At 41.6% G+C, this 16,960-nt stretch overlaps 1 pseudogene; it reads right to left on the bottom strand.

Moving 5' to 3' along the window:
• Window positions 1-1,374: 1,374 nt before the first annotated feature.
• On the bottom strand, window positions 1,375-12,286 carry LOC122144061 (annotated as a pseudogene).
• Between the last annotated feature and the right edge of the window lie 4,674 nt (window positions 12,287-16,960).

Raw genomic sequence — 16,960 nt, 5'->3', positions numbered from 1 at the left:
GGTAAAATTTCATAAAGTGAACCTCCCATAACATTCTATAAGTGCTGACCTGTCGTGATCAAAAGCTTGGCATGACTGTCTGCAATTACATAATTTACAAAAAATAATTCACAGTCTATATGATACTGTAAGCAGGCCTATCCTACAGAATGGGTAAAATATTGAGGGGGAAAGAACTGGACATGAGAAAATGAGATAAAGCAGGAAATAAATATATATGTAAAAAATATTAGATAAAAAATTACATTCCTACATACGTGAATAGATTTAAAAAGACATTTGGGTGTAATGAATATTAGGGCTATTTAGTGTAAATATTATTTTTGACATATAGCGTATTAATAGAAATTTATTTGAACTTTAATTCGAATGCTGTCATGCAAGTACCTAGGGGGCCAATTTTTAAATCAAAACTTGCAGTCATAGTTAAGCCTACAGAAATACAGTCATAAAGACTATATAATTTATTGCTTGGCTTGATTTGGCATTAACAGTACATTATTTACAAAACTATATGAAAGTGAAGTGATATGCAGCCAAGTATGGTGACCCATACCTCAGAATTCGTGCTCTGCATTTAACCCATTTATGCTGCGGCGGCTCGGGGAGCAGTGCTGGGGGTTCGATTACAAGCTCCACAGAGGCACCCTCAGTCCCACAACTTTAGGGTTAGGGAGTCAAACTCTCTAACCACTCAGGTCACTGACTTCCCCTACTTTTAAGCAACATACAGAATGTTAATTAAGAGGTTCAAGGAAATGAAGGGGGAAATAAAGCAAATACATACTAATAAAAATATAACCACACAATAATAGCTAACAATAATAATAACAACAAAAAGAAAGAAAGAACAACAGACCAGTGAATGGATTTAAAATACTGGGAGGGGACAGATAAAAATCATTAGAATGCTTTCTGAAGACAACTATTGCACACACAAGGATTTAGGTTATAAGAGATAAGATAATAGGCTACGCGTATCGTGGCTTCGAACTTTTTGTCATTCTTAATTAAACCGAAATATTAATGTAGTTTATAATATCAATTTCTGATAATCCAAGGCTGCTATGGTCACACAGATTTGTTGGTCCATTAAACTTATGGTCATGAGAAATAAATGTTCCCTCAACAAAAAGTTGGGGGCCACTATAAAAATGTTGTTACCGCAACATAGGACTCAAAGCCACGACTTAACATCGCGCGGCCCATAAGGATATTGTTATCTTGGGCCATGACATATTATCACTTCCCCTGAATTTATATGCTGTGGCTCCGACAAATAAATGAACCGAACATGTCCTCTTCTGGTCACTATATATAACTGCTCCATTTTTTAGCTCAAGGTTGTAAAGGCTAAATTAGTTACAAACTGGCTCAAGGGTCTTTGTGCCCTGAAGGTAAAGCACTGGAAAAATTATATCCATCTCATTGTAATCTTTGATCAGCTTCTGACCTGCAAGTCTGTAATTGATAAATGACTGCACTCTGCCGTTGTTATCAGGTCCAAAGTAACCTTTCCTTCAAATTTCTGTCCCTTTTACAACAGGTGGCTCTCCAGTAATACTTTGAGACAGTATAACTCTAGGGTTATTTGTTTTAATTTTTATGTTGGTATCAGGGACTACACCAGTAACCACATAAGCTTCGCTATGACAGGACTGCAGATCAAGAATAACATCTTTCTCATGTTTTATTCCATTTACCCTGATTGAACTTGTGGTTCTGTGGCGCGGCATTGGTCAGGGTGGAGGTGGCCAGCATGGACAGATGATTGTTCGTGTGCTGCACCGGGTAGAGGTGACCTTGTCTAATTAGACTTTTTATAGTCACTATTCACAGCCTGGTTTGTACCAATAGGTCTTCTGGGTTCTTCAGGTCCCATGCATGGCTTAGCATTGTATATCATCCAGCTTAAGGACATGCAAGAAAAATGCAACAAAGTGTCTCAGACAGTTTTAGTCATAATTACAACTGATTACTGACATTTCAAATACATATACTATAAATACAGTTGAACAGTTACCTGAGGTTCGATGTACCAAGCGTCACACCTGCCATATTTGGGCTCTTAAACACATACGCCAGAATAGATGGGGATCCTCCATGCGTGTTGTATAAAGTTGCATAAAGATAAATTTGTTTATCACTGTTGTCCAAAAGACACTGACAGATGTGTGCTGATGACCTCAGTGCTGGTGTGAACTGAGGAGGGTTGTTACGCAAAAGAACTGATTGCACTGACTAAAATCCTGCCCAACCTCACTCAGAGAGAGGTATGGTAACAGAAGAAAACTAGAAGTTTCATGATGAAACTCAAGCACAGTGAGCAGAGAATGTAGATGTACTCTGTCTTTTATAGGGTTTAGGACACAAAGGGAGGGATAGATTCACACGTTTGCAAGGTAGATAAAAAGACACATCTCGTAACATAATGGAGTTATGTATTTTATCTTACACCTTCAACCCTATGATTATTCAGGTATGGGAAGGATAGTCAAATCTAGACTAAACCGTGAAGTACTTAACTGCCTGCGGTTGAAGTCCTTCAGGAATGTCATAGAAGACTTCCTTGCTGTGGTTCTTTTTTACACTCAGTTTGTAGTTATAAGTCCCGCATGAAGCATGAGAAAGAAAAGCTCAAAATACTCTCAATAAAATGAGTTAATGTTCCATAGAAAATAGATATTTGATGAGCCTTCATAATGATAGCCTAAAACTTTAGGGTGGTATCAAAAACAGTTCCAAAATATTTGTACTCCTCTACTCCATCGACTGTCTTGTCATGACTGTACACTGGTTGCAACCTAGAGCATTTTTCCTGAAGTCATTACCATCTCTTTTGTTTTACTGATATTTAGTTGCAACTCTACCCATTGAACCATATAATAAACTCATGAGAGGCAGATTATCATAATACTACAAAATTTGATAGCAGGGATAGAAGAACTGTGACGTATGCACGTTTAACAACATGACAATTATTCTGAGAACTTCAACGCTTGTTAGTGTCAGTAGAGAGAATCGGTGAAAGTGGACAGTCTTGAGAAGATCCAGTAGATGTGTAAAGTGTGTCTGAATCAACTTCATTCATCTTGACACTTTGCTGCCTACATGTTAAACCAAAGAAGATCCAAAGAACCACCCATGACTAACTTTGAATTCATTACGAGTTTCTAAAATAATGGGATGCAGTGTATTGAACACTGAGGAAAAATCTGAAAACAACAGTATAGCAAAGGTCTCCCACTCTCCAAATGTTAATGAGAGTATTGAAGAGGAACAGTTTTTGCATCATCCATGCCCCTTTAACGCGATAAGCAAACTGTAATGGGTCTAATTTCTCACCCATGACTATCAGAAGTTGTAACTTAAACTCCCTTTCCAACTCTTTCAAACTAGTGAGGTTAATGTTATAGGCATTAAAAAAATTGCGTCTTCTCACACTTAAGGATAGGTACTACAACAGATGTTTTCCATAAGTGACAAACTGTAGCTTAATCCAATTATGCTTGAAACAATGAATGAACGCCACACTGAGCTGCTCCACTCAGTGGTTAAAGGTTCTGCCAAAAATGCCATTCGGTCTAGTGCGCCACATTTGGGAGTCACACTTGTGATCTTCACGGTCAAAGTGACTGGACACCTAAAATGTAATGTCCCCCGCCCCACCCCAGTAAAATCAATATAACACAATTTTTGTTCTACAATATTTTTTCTTTTGTGTTTTGAGATAATTTCATGGTACTAACTAATATTTATGCAATTATTATGATAGATTTCTTCCCATTGAAATAAGATTTTTAAAATATATACACTGATTAAAAGTGTTCCTTTAATTTTTTTGAGCAGAGTATAGCATCAAGTAAATTAAAATTTTGGGGATATGATCTGTCAGTTACGGCGGGGGGGTTGCTAATTCATTTCAGCTGCTTTTGGTGTTAAAAAAATTAAACAACGGGGCCAGGGGGCAACCTTAAAAAACCCCCCCAAAACGGGAAATTTTTTTTTACGGTGGAGGCACTGACTTTTTTTCCCACTTACTTTTCTATTGTTTTCACTATTTTGCTTTTGGCTAGGGAGCGGTTCTAAACCCCGGCCCCGAATTCAAATGGGCCCCATGCTAAACAAAATTTAAAAAAAAAACTTTCATTTTACAATTCTTTTATTTTTTTACTTTCTTTAAATGTAGCTACTAAAGAAAAAGTTTACCCTAATTTTTATATGTAAAATTCTTTTGTTTTCATATATTTTTTCAGACTGAGCACCTCCAATAACGTTCCGTTTTAAAACACATACAACCGCACTTTGGCGAATTAATTTCAAATAGTCATAAACACCTTTAGTTCGGAAAAAATGAGCTCAGAATTACAATTTTTTTTAAGGGAGTAAAAAGAAGGGGGAAAATGTCAGTAAATGAACACAACAAACAAAAATATCACAGTACACAGTGAAGGGGTGCTGGATTTTGGGTTTTGCGCCAAACTCACTTGAAAAATTTCAGGCAAAAAAAAACCCCATACACGCCAATCACCCTTTAATTTGCGAAATGTGGAAAAACATCTCTGGAGAGAACCTCATATTAAAAATTTTAAAATGCTTTCCTTTTTGGGGATCAACAAGGTAATTTGTGAACGACTTTTTCTGAAATTTTGGCGCTCAATCATGCTCCGGCCGCTTACAACGAAATTACATCGCAATTCATGTGTGTTATTTTCCCTTTCGGCCGAATTTCACAAAAGGGTCACCCCCGACAGCCAGGTGTTTTTTTTTGGGGATAGAATTTTAATTTATTTCATTAGTAATCATTAATTATCAAATATTTAGGCAAAATTATAATCAGTTGTTTGTTTTGGTGCGTAATATGTAAATTTTGGTGCGGCCCGAGATTGCATTTGGGCCATAGTGGGGCCGGGGGGAAAAAAATTTGAGAAACCCACGGGTAGGGAAAGTGTCTACTGGTAGAAATGGGGCACCCCTGGACCAAAAAAAAGGGTTGCACGGGCAGTCCAACCCCTCCAGGTGGCCCTATGTGCCAGCCAAAAGGTTTGCTGGCCCCCCACACGTTAAAGGGCATGTAGGGATTCCAGGAAAAAGGCATTTACCCCCGGAGACTGGACAGGGCGTAGAAGGTCCTTTAAACCCCTCTGGATCAAGGGTATTTTTGGGGCCTGGAGAAGTTTTGTCATCCCCTGACTTTTTGGCTTTTTCATTTCTTAAAAATATCAAAATGGCAAAAGTCAAATCTCACGTAATCGAAAAAACGGTCTATAATAAATGTGGGCAGCTTTTTGGACAGATTGTGTTTTTGAGAAAAAAATTTTTATGTGTGGTTAGTGAAAAAAAAAAATTTTAAAATCATTTAAATAAGGCAAAAAAACACTACAGAAAATTGGGTTTCCGGGCTTTTGAAATTTGGGGCTTGTGCCCCGAATTTTCTTTCTAAATGTGTGAAAATCATGTTTACTCATTCAGAAAAAAATATATGATTTTAAAATTTTTTAACACTTTTTTTTGGTAAAAGTCTAGCGAGTGGGGCAAATATCATGAAATTTATTGTATTCCACCGAGAAAACAAAGGGCCCCTAAACTGCATAATAGCCTTCAGTCGCTGTTGAGGGGAGAAATTAAGAAAAAAATTAAGGACAAAATAAAGTAATAATTTTTGTTTGAGTTTTTTTAGAATATATTTTAAAAAATCCCCAAAATTAAATTTAATTGGAGTGCAGTTAACAGTTTTTTAGGAACATCAAAGCGACTTTAAAAATGAATTTTTTTTATCTTTCCCAGTACCAAACCCTTCAAATCATTTTAACAAACTTATTTTACAAAAAAAAAATTTAGTTTTATTTCATTATTATTATTTTAATAAGGTTTAAAGGTTGAGAAATTTTTTTTTTAGTTTTTTAGGGGGGGTAATTGAAAGAAACAACAGTTTGTTACATTTTTTTACAGTTACCTTTTTTGTTATTTTTATTTTTTAAACAATTTTTTAAGGTATATTAGGTTATAAATTGTTTTTGAAACTCATGATATTCCTTGTTGAATTTAGTCGGGAAATTTTAGTTTGGAAAACTTTTGAAAAAATCAACTAGTAAAATGTTTTCAGTTTTGAAAAAGTACAAATATATAAATAAAAAAAGAGACTACTCATGTGTATGATCTTGCTGGGGTAAGGCTTCATTCTTTTTTTGAGGAATCCAAAACTAAATCCTCAAAACCCCATCACACTTTTTGGGGTGATTATGTCTTTCCCCCTTTATCGTAAGCAACAGTAAAAAAAAAAAAACTTAAGAACAATCTCGCTGCGTTTTCTTTTGTTGGTGGGGTATTCAAGCCGCGCACTTCGTGAAAACATTGAATCTGAATGGTGTTTGCGGGGGGCGGGGGCGATTTGAAAAATAATAAGGGAGACGGGAAAAAAAAGGGCATCGCGTTGTTTTCATAGGGGTTACTTTCACTAGTTTTGTTTAAAAGTAAATGCAGGCTTTCTATAGATATCCTCTCATTTTTTTCGTTGAGTATTACGAGTTCGTTTATTTTTAAAGAGCGTTTTTTAAATGAGATCAGCGCGACAAAGGCTGAGACAGCCACCTTGTTTGTTTCTTTTTTTTAAGTGCACAAAGTTTTTTTGTTATTTGTCTGTATAAAAAAAAAAGTAGACCCCTTTTCAATTTGATTGTGATTTCCTTTCTGTCATCAAAACTAAAGGTAATTTTAAGTTCTTTTCGGGGTTAGAGAAAAATGCCTCAAAAAGGTAACGCGTTAATCGACTTCAGAGGTTAACCCTCGCAGGACCTGTTCGCTCCTTTGGGGCTAGGAGGAACAGGATAGCACTGCCAAAGCCCCCAAAAAAACCTCCAGCGGCCCTGGGGCCCCTGAAAAAACTTTAAAAACAGACTTCATGAGGGGCCCAGGGTGACTTTCCCCTTTTGGCTCTGTGCTCCTCTGGCACCGTGTACTTATTTCATTTGCCTTGAACCAAATTTGGGAGATCCGCCCCGGGGCTTGTTTTTTACAGATAAGGGAGGTTTCCCCAAGCCCCTGGAAGAGTAAAAAAGGGGTTTGGGAAAAAAAGTGGGAAAAGTTATGCTGCCGTAAAAATTTTTTCAGCATGCCCCTTTTTTGGGGTTGGTCTGATGGGGGGGAATATCCCTGGGGGAACAAGGATCTCACAGGCAGACAAAGGCAACTTTTGGGAGGAATCCTGGCCCTTGTCAACCCCACCTGGGGCATTGGGGGCCCTTTTTCCTCCTGGTGCAACAATCCCGCCTCATGTGGCGGGGGTATGCGTCAGTTCCAGAAGGAGAAAAAATTTTAACCATGAAATTTCCCCCACCCCCCTCCCCACCTAAATCCAAAGAACACCTTGGGACATTTGTTTCGGTTCCCTCGAGCGCCAGGGTTACCTCAGACTGTCCCGGAGCTCAGGGCCCTGGTCCAGATCGGGAGGGAATCCCCGGACACCATCCTTGTCTCAGTAGGGCATCCCCGCATTTCAGGCTGCAACAAGGAGTGGGGGCCTACAAATACGAGCCCTTTTTTTGCTGCAAAAAATTCAGCTTAATGGGGACCTGCTGCTCCTTTTTTCACTTTTAATTTTTTTGGGCTTTTTGAATTCACCCTCTGTAGGTGAAAATTTTTCTTTTCCATTAAACAATGTGGCTTTTTCATTCCTAAAAAATTACCCAGTCCATATCAGTATAGCTACCCTGCATGTTTTTTCCCCCTTGGAGATTTTTTCAAATGTTTTTTTAATTTTTTTGGGGGGTTAAATATTTTTTAATTTTAAATTAATGCGTTTTCAGTTAAAAAAATTAAAGCGTGTTTACGGGGCCCTACGAACCCGACGTAGTAGGACTAGAAGCACAACAGACAAAAAAAAAGGCACTGAAAACCGTAAATGGGATAAATTTGGGCCAGATCCACTAAAATTTTTATGGGATTGAAGTGGTGGTTTTATTTCCTTTTGTAACCCGAGCGAGAGGACATGAAAACACTTGTTGGATTAAAAAATCGAATGGAAAGTACTGTACGAGTGCCAGAAAAAACGTATGATGAGCGGATCGGTGTTCTTCCGGTAAATAAAGTGTCAAAATAAGTACCCGTCATTATAAAACTACCCTTTCACTCACGTCTGTAAAGGGGAGCAGCACAACAATCCCCAGAGTCCTTGTTTAAGACCCAACAAACGACTGGTTTTGTGCGAAAAGGGGGCATTTTTACTATACTTTTTTCTTTTTTTAAAAGTTATGTGCGGGCGGCCAATTTAAACCGAAGTAATTTACATTACATTACATTTAATCTTTAGCAAAAGCTTTTATCCAAAGCGACTTACAAATAAACATAAAAAAAATCAGTCAACGAGGGAACAACCGGTATACAATGCTTGACAATCCGTTGTTGTAAGAACAGTACCCATTTTTTTTTTTTTTTTTTTTTTTTTGAAAATTAAGCAAATTTTCCCCCTGCAACGTACCCCAGTAGTTAAGGGAAAAACGAGGCAAACACTTAAAAAATGCTGCCTTATTGTCGCTCGATTTCTTCTGTATGAAAACAGCGGGAAACCGCATTTTCAGCAATGTGTGCATGTAAAAGAGTAAATCCGATAAAAGCTTGTGAATATAAACAAGATACAACCCATACTTTATCAGGGGTAGTAAACACTACGTTCGGTTTGTCAATCAAATAAATTCCTTTTTCTCCTTTGTTTTTTCCTTCGTGTCTGTCTTGGATTTTTTTTAGCCGGATTTCGCCGCCCCCCCCGCTTTTTTGGGTATTTTATGATTTGGTACCCCGCCAATTGTGCTGTTCCTGATTTCTCCCGGCTGACCATTCTTTAAAAAATACTGATATGGATCTGAAGTTTTTGGGCTAGTTCAGAAGACTTACCAATCCGGTTCCAGCAGCAAAAATTAGTTCCCGCAAGGAGACGGCATCGAGGACATGTGATGGATTTTGTTGGTTGGCCCATTAACCAAAATGGAGAGGTATGCCTCTATCTTTTTTTTGAGGAGGGCGTCTGGAGGGGGAACACAGCACTCCCGCATTATCTTCCAGCCCCAAATGCCAAATGGCCGCCAGGCCCGGGGTCACGCACAAAAAAGGGCCCCCAATCCAGAACCCGCCCCCATGCCCCTTAAAGGGGGGTGGGTGTGGCACTTCCCCGAAATGGGAGCACAGTTATCTTTCCCGAGTAAGTCGGTCACCCTTGACTTCCGGGAGTCAAGGTCGGTACCGTTGATTTCCCGAGTGGGGGTCCCGTTGACCTTTCCGAGTCAAGTCAAGTCCCCCCCGACTTCACAAAACAACCAAGTCACGTCGATCTACAAATCGTAAAGTCACTATGATCGGTCGAGTTTTAAACACAGCTGATTGGGAGTCTCGCAGTCTCAGCTGATACCAAGCCCGCTACCTGGTTTTTTCACCAAAGCAAGTTCTTCGCCCTGTTGTGTTTCTGCAAGGGATGTTACTGCTGGGAACCCCAGAGGTGCACAAATGCTGCAGAACCTTTGGAGGTGTCAGTAGTATCCCCATGAATCATTTTTCTGTCCTGTTTTTGGCCACCCCGAGGCCCCCAGGAACTCACGCCTGTCCTGTCCGGCCAGGGGCCCTTTTGGGAAATCTTTCTTTTCCTGCCCAGACCTTTTTTGCGGTTTGTGTTCGAAAGGAGGGTTTCATACAAGGTCCTGCCCTTTAGGCTTCCTGCCCCCCCGTGTTTTACGAAAGTAAGAGGTGGCTCTTGGTTTTTCCCCAAGAGAGGGGTGTCGCTTTCTATCTACACGATTTGGGTGTACTAGCACAATTCGGGTCTTTTGCACACGGGGGGCCTGGGGCCCGGCACCCAGCCTGTTTGGGGGGGTTGGGGGAACTGGGGAAAGAGCTCTCGCCGATGCAAGGGGTCTCTTTCGGTTGGAGTTGGATTTGGTCGAACAGGACAGCACGCCTTACAGAGGAACGTTGTCGGTCGGTGCTAGCCTGCTTGAATACATTCATGGCCAGTACAGAGCAGTCCCGCTGAAACTTTTTCAGAGGCGCCTGGGGCATATGGCGGCTGCAGCGGCACTTAAACCGCTCCGGCCTGTTACATATGAACCTCTCCAGCACGGCTTTAGTGGCCAAGCCGCGAGTTGGCGTGGAAGTGCAGCAACTCACCGGTCAAGTTACACCGCCTTCTGTGCCAAACCCCACCCCATGGTCAGTCTTGCGTTTCTCTTCTTCGCTCGCTCTTCTTCTCCGGGCGGGTGCCCCTAGAAGCAGATCTCCGGGTCTGCTGGCTGTGGTTACACGTATGCCTCCCCACCAGCTGGGGGGGCACGTACAACGTGCATCATTCCTCAGGGTTGTTGGATGGGCCCGCAGCTGCATGTGGCACATCATTGCCTAGAGTTTGTTCGCAGTGGTGCCTGCCTTGAACCGTCTTCAAAGGTCGCGTAGGAGGCAAGCACGTCTGGTCTGAACGGACAACACAGTGAGCATTGCGTACATCAACTGACAAGTGTCCTGCACTTTTTTCCGCATGTCGCGAACTCGTGCTCTCGCCACCTCCTCCTTTTGGAGGTCGGAAGGTTCTGAGGTCACTTCGTGCTGTTCACATTCCGGGCGCTGCGTCAACCGTACAGTCGACGAGCTGTCTCCGAGTACATGCTCCCCAGGAGAAATGGTGACTCCGTCCCCTGACGATCCAGCTTGATGCTGGAGACAATTCGGGTTCAGAGCGTGTTGCTCAGGAGTAGACCTGTTTGCTTTCTTCTCCAGAGCACCTCGTCACTGCCAGTTGTTCAGAGGGAACACTCTCACTAGATAAATTTGATCGCGTTCGCAACTACTCTGCATGGACGCGACACTGGCTACCAAGGACAGCTGGCCTCAGTGGTCTGACATCGATATAGGCGTTTCCTCCCCCAGTGAACCTTCTTACACAGACACTGTGCAAAGTCTGGAAGACGAGGAGAAGTCTTGGGCGTAGTGGTGCCATACTGTGCCCACTTGGACTCTGGTTCCCCAAACTATGCTGCTCTCAACAGCCCTTCCTAGCCGATTCCTCTTGAGAAGGACTACTGGACTCAGAGATGGTGCACCAATTTGGCACTCTCGTCTCCAGACTTTTGGAAACTCAATGGTCTGGTATCGCTGGATGGGAACGCGGATGTTCCAGCTTGAAAAACCTACCCCAGGCGTAGGTACAGAGACCACCATCAGCTGTTGGCGGCCAGACAAGCTCTTGTCTACCGTACGACGCTTACACCGTTGAAGTGCAACCTGATTATCGCTGTGGTGTTCTTCCCACTGAGAGGACCCCTAGGGTTCCCGATTGCGGTCGTGCTTTCGCTTGCTTTCTGCAGCAAGCCAAGAACAGCGAATCTGTCTCCCTCCAATACCCTCAAAAGTCCGGTTCTTGCTATTGCTGACATACCAGTGATCCCCGTGCCCGCGGCCCGTCTATTGTTGCCCAATGTTCCCTCGTCAATCAGGTCCTTCAGAGTACCAGGAGGTTAAATCCTCAAGTCGGCCCCCCTCCAGTACCCTCTTGGGCCTGACCTCTGTGCGGAAATCACTACAGCATGGCCCATTCGAGCTCTTGTGCTCGCTTCTGAGCTAAAAGTTTTGCTTTCATTAAAACTCTGGCTAGACCTGGCTTGCAACCTGGCCTCTGATCAAGCGGTCGGAAACCGCAACGCATTGCTTCGGTTGACGATTCTGTGCCTAGATTTGGGTCCGCTAACTCCCAGGTAATCCTGAGGCCCCGCCCTTCTTGTTCCAAGGATTTCCATCTACACCCTGGATCAAATAACCAAGTGGCGAACCTGCAAGCACTTCCCCTGGAGTGCATACGCCCTGCCCTACTTTGCTCTGTACTGTGTTATCATGCACATGGTGTGCCCCCCCCCCCCTGAGCCCATTCAGTTGCAAGCTCACTTATCTAGAAGTGTTGCATCCTCCTGGGCGCTGGCTCGTGGTGCCGGAGAAAACATCGCTGAAAGAGTATTTTGTAGAGCTAGCTGCGTGGCGTGGGTGTACCCCTAACACGTTCGCTAGGTTCTCATAGCCTTCGTGTAGAGGCCGGTTATCCGCCCCCCTCCTGTGTTCTCACCTCAAAGAATGGGATAGTCGGCAACCAAGAGAGGCCCCGGTTAGTGTCGGCTTGTGAAACTGCTCCAGAGTGTCCTGTACTGTAGACCCTGTTTTGAGATCCCCTCCATCACCCTAGCACAGCTGGCACGCAGTGGACGTCCGGCGGCCAGGCCTTCATGATGATCCGTGAGAACCGTGGAAGCCGGTTTTCCATACTTGGACACCTGAAGCGGTACTTCTATGCGTATAGTCCACTGGTATGAGCCTAGGAGAGCCGTGTTTCCCCTGCAGACTTCTGCCTTCCCAAGAGGGTTTGAAATCACCTCAAATTTCCTCCATATACACCTAAACGGATGCTATGCCTATATTGCTTCCGAAAACATCCTTTGCGAAGGATGGGAGGCCCAATTTGTTACAGTATTACTGTAAGCTTACAGTACAATGGTATGTTCAGTAATACTCTATGAAGACTGGAAAATGTTTTATGAATGTTTTGTTGAAATGTTCAGTATTGATTGTCTTGAGCACACGAAAATAAATATTTTCATTAGTCTGCACAATTGGTGTCATGTGGTGTTGGTGAATTTATTTTTACACTTTCTCTGTGTAAATGCTAAAAGTGTTTTAGGTTGAGCACAGGAGTGTTTAACTGATTCAAACAGAATCAGACCATATGATGGTTGTGTTTATGTCAATAAAATAAGGTTTTTATAAGACATTTAGCAAATTATCTGAGGTGTTGTGCTAATTGTGTGAAGGGGTTTGAAAAATCGGGCCCTGTTTTCAAAATTGAAAGAATTTTCAGAATTGAAAAAAAACTGTAAATCAGAAAAATGCACAACTGATGCAAATATAGGCTACATTATAATTTCATCATGTCAAAGGATTTGTTCTGTTGTAACTCGTCCCTGAGTGAATTCCCCTCGCTCTCCTGGTCTCTGCTCATTGTGTATCATGTCTAGCGGGAGGGGAAGTCTGGTGACTGTAAGTCACTTGATCCCCAGGACGGAGGATTTTCTGATCTAGTATTAGCGATTGATTGCCTCTCTACAGTGATTTGTTCAGTGAGTGGATTTTTGTATTTAAGCTGTGTGGTGCAATGTGTTTTGCATTATGTGGAGGGGGACTTCATAAGTGGGCTGAAACAGGAGATGAGACTATGGATCCATCGATTTAGATCATCTCCGTGTTTCTGATCAGCGCAGCGTGCTGCCTGCTGTGGATCAGCGGAAGATTTCCAGTAAAGACGTTTGCATTCTGCTGTTGTCTCCTCCTGTTGACAAGAGTCATTGTGATTCTGCGCAGGAGCCTCATTCCTGTGCGTTCAGTGATGCAGCAGCTTTATCTGGAGGAGAGCCTTCTGAGCTCAGACCACCACCCTCCTTGTTTTCTTGACATATCGAACACGGCTGTGTTTTTTAATCAAACCTGATTTGTGTATTTGGAAGGCTGCTGGACGCTGTCCAGACCAATATGTGTAATGGGCATCGGTGGCGAGCGGACTCTAATGGACTCATTAGTGGAGTGCAGCTGTGGGGCATTTCTCTCTCCCAGCACAACACAACAGTTCATCAGCCGGGAGTGCTAATGTACAGGCAGCATTCTTCATCTGATCACACCGCACAGGTTTAAACATGAGGGGGAACGTACACACACAATATGCTGTTTTAGTGGACGATTCGCTAAAGGAATGATGCACATCAAGAAACTGTTGGATGCAGAGTAAACAGCGTCAGAATGAAGCCTGCGGTGGACTTTCACAATCCGCTGTACTTTACTGTAACTATAAATTTCTTTCAAGTTTAAAGGCAGATTTTTGCTCCTAAGTGAACATTGTAGAAACCAGACCATTCATTGTGCTTTGAAAACTTCTCTTTATGGTCAGAATATGACAAATACGTCACATTTTTGAATTCTTTACACTTTTCTAGTCATTTTTCCTGAATAAAATAAATATCTTAATAGAGACATTTATTTCTTAGTTTCTGCATGTTCTAATGAGTGATGTATAAATCATGAAACAGGTTTGTGTTCCTGACTTTGAGTATCTTCAGCACAGTTTGCAGTGCAGGCAATAGTAGCTTGAGTTTGGATGTAGATATATATTTATGTTCATTATCAAAAACAGAAACATCTGTAAAAATTGTAACAGCCTCATATTTATATGGTGAAAATGAATTATTCTGACTGTTTGAGTTTTATTAGAATTAACCATTGGTCTTCCATAGTAGCATACGTTAAGATCATGATAAACACAGTTAAAACCACACATATAGTACCTCAATACCATTGTAAAAATATAACTATCGTATATGATGTCTAGGTATTTGATTGAAAAACAGCAGTCTAAATACATTTAGTGTAAATGCACAAATGCTATAGCTTAATCACATAAAATACTGTACTTATATTCCATTACTCCTTTAATACATTTAATACATGTCTACATTAATAATATAATAACATTTGATATGAATATCCCATGTTTCTGCCACAATATCATGGTGCAGTTAGTGTTACTACAGTAAACCCATGGTAAATGAAAGTCATCTGTTCATCAGCACTGTTTCATCCGACTGTGATCTAGTGTAAATCATCTGTGTTCTTCTCTATTCACACTGGATCTCACAGCTGTTCAGTGTCGTGTGACTGAGACACATCTGCTCTTGTGAGCTCCATCTGAACTCAGAACTCTGACCCGAGCGGATGAATAAATGCTCCGTGAGCCATGTTTCCTTCCGAAATCTTGCTGTCGTTTTAATGAGGAATTATCGTAATAATCATAATTTTCGTTTTATCGCTCAGCCCTACTTTTGCATATTAATTTTGTTGAAGTTTTAGAATCAGTATCAGAATGAGATTTATTACCAAGTATGTTTACACACAGGAGAAATCTGTCCTGGTGACAGAAACTTCCAGAGCACGGAGTGACAACGATTAAGACATGTAATAAGAGAAATAAATAAAGAAATGAATGAATGAATAAACAGAATAACAGAAAAAAAAATATATATAATAATAATAATATATAATGAATATATAATGAATTATATATATATATATATATATATATATATATATATATATATATATATATATATATATATATATATATATATATATAGAGCTATAAAAATCTACATACAGGAATGTGAATAAGAGGCATGAAATAAATGTAAGTATGAATAGAGTTGGGTATTGCAAATGCTTTTTATTGGAGAGCGGGGATTTTGATCTGTTCATAAGGAAACAAAAATGTTTTTATGGTTTTATTTTTAGTGATTTGTTTTGCCAATTTTATTTTATCCATTTTTTTTTTTTTTTTTTGTCAAGTTAAACTAAAAGAAAATTAGGAATGTTGCTCACACACAGGGGCGTCGGACTGGGGGTAAAACCAGTACTAATTACCAGGGCCCCAAAGGAAAAGATGGCCCTTGAAAAGTCTGGAATATATTTTATTTTACCTGGATATTTTCATGGTGGGGGGCATGGGGGCCCATCAGGACTGCATATGCATAGGGCCCGGGATCTTGTGCAACGCCCCTGCTCACACACACCCACACACACCCACCCACTCTCTCTCTTAGCTGTCCGTCGTGCTCGATGATGACGCTTGCTCCAGGGATGGGAGTGGGAGGGGGGTGGGTTCAGCGATGTTGCCGCTGGTCGTGGGCGTCGAGTCCGATCCTTGAGCCGCACACTCTTCCGCAGATGGAGCAAGGGAGACCAAATACCCGGGGGGTAACAGCCGGGAAGCCAGATAGCGGGGGGCGTCTCTCGGATCGTCGGTCTTGGTTGGTTTGATGTATTTGAGAGACTGCAGTGGCGCAGGTGACCTGTCGAGTGCCAGAGATTCGAGCTGCGTGAGGGGAATGTTCGCTCGCTTTAGGAGGTCCCTGGTGTAGTCCTTAAAACGCCGCTTTTGCCCTCCAGCGGAGCGCTTTGCGCCCATTAGTTGACTGTAGAGGACTTGGCAGGGCAGGCGGTGTTCAGGCATGCGTATGGTGTACCCTAGCCAATGCAGATGTTTTTCGGCCACTGCTGTCTCCATGTAGATTGAGTCAGTGTTGCTGAGGATGACTGTGTGGGGGATTCGAGCTTCCCAGGACAAATTGAGGATCTTCTGTAGGCAGCAGATATGGAAGGCCTTTAGGTTAGTAATGTGCAGGCGGTATGGGGTCCATGACTCTGCCCCATAAAGCAGAGTGGAGAGACATACACTGTTGTAAACAGCGACCTTGGTACTGATCTTAAGGTTAAGGTTTTCGAAACCCCTGCTACGTAGGCGTCCAAAGTCCAAAAGATGATGAGGCTGTATTTATGTGGGTTTGTATTTCTGTGTCAAGGGAACAGCATGAGGACAAGGTGGAGCCGAGGTAGGTGAATTGGTCCACTGTTTTAAGTTGAACACCATTTATGTGAAAACTGGGGGGTATGGGGGCGGGGGTAGAGAGATAGGACATGACCTCGTTTTTTTGAGTGTTAAAGTGTAGGCCAAAAGATTGGTACAGACTGGATATTGTATTCCGGGCTGTGGGCCAAAATGGCACAGTCATTAGATTAGATTAGATTAGATTCAACTTTATTGTCACTGCACATGTAAGGTACAAGGCAGCGAAATGCAGTTAGCATCTAACCAGAAGTGCAATAAGCAGTAAGTACAGAATATACAAGGTCTACAATATGTACAATAACTATACAGATAAGTATTATGGACAAAATTTACAGATTTTAAATACTATCAGCATGATATACAGATAGGTGTACTATGAACATATTATACAGATGAATATGTGTGAAGTGTATGTACACTATAGGCAGAACTATGAACATATGAACAATTTAAACTAGTGCAATGGAAAGTAAAGTGCATAGAAAAATATTCAGT

This window comes from Cyprinus carpio, unplaced genomic scaffold (assembly GCF_018340385.1).
Source record: "Cyprinus carpio isolate SPL01 unplaced genomic scaffold, ASM1834038v1 S000006585, whole genome shotgun sequence".
Classification (NCBI taxonomy): Eukaryota; Metazoa; Chordata; class Actinopteri; order Cypriniformes; family Cyprinidae; genus Cyprinus; species Cyprinus carpio.
The sequence above is the reverse complement of the archived record's forward strand: the minus strand, read 5'-3'. Positions and strand labels throughout refer to the sequence as shown.